The sequence below is a fragment of the Hylobates moloch genome, unplaced genomic scaffold (genome assembly GCF_009828535.3).
Source record: "Hylobates moloch isolate HMO894 unplaced genomic scaffold, HMol_V3 SCAFFOLD_18, whole genome shotgun sequence".
In the NCBI taxonomy this organism is placed as follows: Eukaryota; Metazoa; Chordata; class Mammalia; order Primates; family Hylobatidae; genus Hylobates; species Hylobates moloch.
The window spans coordinates 9,843,903-9,848,797 of NW_026652293.1; the positions used below are offsets into that span (position 1 = coordinate 9,843,903).

Sequence of the window (4,895 nt, forward strand, 5' to 3'; positions counted from 1 at the left end):
CCAAGCGACCCACCCACCTTAGCTTCCCAAAGCTCTGAGATTACAGGTGTGAGCCACCATGCCCAGGCTCTTTCACATTCTTTTTTTTTTCTTTTAATAAACCTATAGTTTTATTAAGACAAAAACTGACAGTGTGGTATGAAGTTTACATTTAAAAAAAGTTTTCACAGAAATCTAACACATGCCTAAAAAGATTTTACAGTGTAGTTCTAGATGCAAGTCTAGGCAATATCAAGAACTGATGGATCTCATGACTCAAGACAGAACATTTTAGATATCAGTTACTTCTTAGGATTTCTTAAAAAATGGTTTTGTTGGCCAGGCGCGGTGGCTCATGCCTGTAATCCCAGCACTTTGGAAGGCTGAAGTGGGCAGGTCATGAGGTCAAGAGATCGAGACCATCCTCGCCAACAATGGTGAAACCTCATCTCTACTAAAAATACAAAAATTAGCCAGGCGTGGTGGCGGGCACCTGTAGTCCCAGCTACTCAGGAGGCTGAGGCAGGAGAATTGCTTGAACCGAGGAGGCAGAGGTTGCAGTGAGCCAAGATCATGCCACTGCAGTCCAGCCTGGCAACAGAGCAAGACTCCATCTAAAAAAAAAAAAAAAAGATTTTGTTTGTTTTTTCATGTTTTAAAGTGAACCACTGCCCAGTATGAAAGTTAAATCTTCTCCTGAGACCAAGGCTTTTGAAATCACTCAACTCAAATCAATTCAGTGGAACTTGTGCTGTCAGTGACTGAACCCTTCTACCAGTGGTTTCAGAGTTCAAAGGTCCAAAAAGAGAACTGCTCCAAGAGTTCTCCCTACTAAGAGTATGGGCCCTTGTCTTTCCCTACTGTCTTATCTCCTCTACCACCCTCTTCCCCTTCCGCAACACCTCAGCCAATGGCTTCAACAAGCTGATATTTATAATTTCATTATTTGAAAGAAAAGTGTCTTCTGTCTAATTTCAGGAATTAGCCCCTCTGAGACAGAATGATCTGCTCATACTGTATACTCCCTAATAAAAGACCTTCCCTCCTCAGTCAATTTCCATCTCTAAAATGGCAACTTTGGTAACTTATCAACTAGCTTATCCTTTGTGGGGAACAGCATTAGGTTTAGGCAGGGAACACCTTGGCTTATATAGGTTTCAGACATTCATGGCTTTTTTTTTTCATTTTAAAAACTTTTTTTAAATGGAGACTATTAGTCAAATGATTGGAAAATCAATAATGAAAAACAATTCTTCAAGGTCTTCTGGTGAGGTGGAGAAACACACCAAACTGCACTGGCCTTGCTAGGGGACAGGACACTCTCATGGGGTCAGGCTCAGCCCTCCGGGTGGCATGAGGTCCTGCAGGCTGCGGGACCCTCACACTCCAGCCCCCTGACTGGTGACCTGCCCTGGGTCTAGGCATTCACAGCTTTTAATTATAGTCCTTATTTATGATGCCAATGACATTTCTTTCAAAGGTAAAATATTCTAGACATAGAAGCAAATCATTAGTTGTCTGTTCTTTCCATTGCTTCACCATTTCCCCTATCAAGCCCCAAATTTTAATCAAAATGATGCTACCCATATCCCTTCCTCTTCTCCCCATCACTCCCTCCCCAAATAATACACCAGTAATAGCCAAAAACTACACACATGCTATGCTGTAAAAATGCAGTTAACACTATTGGGAAGTAGGCTATGGGTTGTGGAGATGCTCTTTGAAGATCTACAGTATTTTTGTTTGCTCTCCCACACACTTAACTCTGCAAGTTTTGTCCTTCATAGAAGGCCCTTTGCTTTTCTCAGAAAAATGAAGAAAAGGTTGCCTTGAAACACTTATCCCCCTTCCCCTCCACTGGGATGGGTGTGCAAACTCTAGAGCTTGGAATGGCTTTAAAGCACTGGGGCTGCTGCAGGGCACAATACTGGCTCTTCAAAGGACATCTTCTCAAGCCACCTCTATGCTGTCAAGACAAGTAGAACTCCTTCCCTTCCCATTGGAAATCCACATTCAGATGTGACATGGGCTGGTACTCAGGAGAGTCAATTCTTGTCATCTTTTTTGTCATCCTCCTTCTTGAGGTAGGAATACCTTTCCTCATAGAAAGATATGACAACCTGTGGGTACTTGACATTGGCTTCCTTGCTAGGAAACAGGTCAGCCTCATCAGAGTTTTTCCATTTCATTGGGATCATGAGCTCTCCACTGGAGTATGTAGCTCCAACAATCTGCTGTGGCACCAAACCCCCAGCAAAGCCTCATGGCTTTTCTGACTCTTCTTTCTTCTTCTTTGGTTTGCCCTCCTCTCCCTATGAAGCAAGAGATGTAAAAAAAAAAAAAGAGAGAGAGAGAGAAGAAAACAAGTTTTCTGTACAGGCTGACTCACTCCAAGGCCCAGCAATAAGCAAGGCTCTGTCAGGGCTCTCATAGTGCTATCAGCAGAGCCAGGGCCCAGAAGGAATGGGCTCCAGAGCAGGGATGAGAAAAACAAGTTCTTCTTATCAGTTTTCCCTTTTTAAAATTATCTCTCCATACCATTATTCTTTGTTCTGCTCTCATAACTATCTTTGTAACTATCTCTGCAAGTTGGTAAGGATTTTGTAAGTTTCTGTTTTCCCATCTGTGCGGTATGGTAAAGGTCACAAGACATGCCTGAGTTGCAACACCTGTCTCTGTTTGATAAACTGCCTTTGTTCTGCTTCTGTAAGCTTGCTTGCTGTCCTGCAGGTTTTGCACCACTAGCTGGCCAACCCCTTTCGGTTGCATGTATAAAAGTCAAGCCCTGTCTTTGTTTGGGGCTCAACTTTTGGAGGTTAATCTGCTGGGCCGGAGCACCTACGTAAATCCTCCTGAGCCACCTATTGGTCTCTCCTGTCCCTTTAATTCCCGCAACACCTTATCTTCAAAATCATCAGCTTTGCGCTTGCCTCCCTCTGATTTATCTGTCTCATGTGTTGTTTTCTATGACTGCAGAAACTCAGCAATGAGGTCAGGGCAATCCAGGTTCTCTTCTGGTTCCCATTGAACCAGGTTCTCTTCTGGTCCTCATTGAGAACCCCTTCCACTTTAGGAGCTACTCCACTTTGCCCTTTACCCCTCCACAGTCAAGAACTTTTTCCACCACATATTTCTCTTCCTCCACTTCTAGCACCTCCTCCACTTTCTTCTTGTTTTGTTTTTTCCTCATAGCGCCCACTAGCTTTCTGGTGTAAAGGGTGACACTACTCAGAGCAGTGCCCAAGAGTCCAAGAGGAATCGGTGCCGTGGTACTGGCACATTGCATTGGGTCGGCAGAGGGAGTGGCACCCAGGAAAGCAGCAAGCTGGGTGGCCACAGCAGAGCCCCTCCCTGAAGTGGCCTACTGCAGGTCCTGGCCAAGGGCCCTCCCCTCAGCCAAACAAAACAACCTCGCACTCTGTGCTGCCTGCCTCCCGCCCTCTTTCAACATTCTTATTGTTCAAGTGTGCTGGTTAAATTCTTTCAGCTTTTGCATGCTGAAAAACTTGTGTCCTATGTTTTTGAAAATTTTTCTCTGGGAATAGAATTCTAGGTTGACAATTGTCTTCTAGTACTTTAAGTATATTGCTTCACTCTCTTCTAGGCTTGCATTACTTGCAGCAAAAATCTTTTGCTATTTTTTATATTCTGTAGATAAGACTTCTTTTTTCCTTTGGCTGATTTTAAATTTAAAATTTTTCTTCTTATAAGTAGTTCTAAGCAACTTGAATATGGCATACTGGCATACTACTTTTGTTGATGTTGCTTGGGCTTGGGGTTCATTGATCTTCTTAGATCCATCGATTGACACTTTTCATCAATTTAGAATTTTTTTTTTTTTTTTGAGACAGAGTCTCATTCTGTCACCCAGGCTGGAGTGCAGTGGTGTGACCTCAGCTCACTGCAGCCTCCACCTCCCAGGTTCAAGCAATTCTCATCTCAGCTGCCCACATAGCTGGGACTACAGCTGCATGCCACCATGCCCAGCTAATTTTTTGTATTTTTAGTAGAGACAGGGTTTTGCCATGTTTGCCAGGCTAGTCTCAAACTCCTGGCCTCAAGTGATCTGCCTGCCTCAGCTTTCCAAAGTGCTGAGATTACAGGCATGAGCCACCATTCCTGGCCTATTTAGAAAATTTTTATCTATTAGTCTTTCAAATATTTTTTCTGCCTACCCCTCACTTTTTCTGGGACTCCAATTATGTGCATGTTAGGCCAGTTGAAGTTTTCACACATCTCACCAATGTTCTGTGTACCTTTTTCTGTGATCTATTTCCTTCTGCATGTTTTATTTTGTATAGTTCCCATGTCTTCAAATTCTGCAATCATTTTTTTTTCTGTAGTGTCTAATCGGCTATTAATCCTGCTATAGGCTGAATTGTGGCTCCCAAAGTCCGTATGTTGAAGCTCTAACTCCCTATGAGACTGTATTTGGAGAAAGGATCTTTATAGAGGCTATGAAGGTTGCAGGAAGTCAGAAAGGCACATCCTAATCAAATAGGACTGATGTCCTTATGAGAAAAGAAGGAGACACCTCTGTGTGTGTGCACCCAGATAAACAACCATGTGAGGACACAGCAAGAAGTTTGCTGTCTACAAGCCCAGGATAGAAACCTCACAATAAACCAACCCTGGCACCTTGATCTTGGACTTCCAACATCCAAAACTGTGAGAAAATAAACTTCTGGCCAGGCGCAGTGGCTCATGCCTGTAATCCCAGCACTTTGGGAGGCCGAGGCGGGTGGATCGCTTGAGCTCAAGAGTTCAAGACCAGCTTGGGCAACATGGCAAAACCCCATCTCTACCAAAAATACAAAAATTAGCCAGGCATGATGGCACATGCCTGTGGTCCCAGATACTCAGGAGACTGAGATGGGAGGATCTCTGGAGCCCAGGAAGTCAAGGCTGCCATGGGC

General features: G+C 43.8%; 1 pseudogene; it reads right to left on the reverse strand.

Annotated features, from left to right (window-relative positions):
- Positions 1-2,024: 2,024 nt before the first annotated feature.
- On the reverse strand, positions 2,025-3,169 carry LOC116458073 (chromobox protein homolog 1-like; annotated as a pseudogene).
- Positions 3,170-4,895: the final 1,726 nt, after the last annotated feature.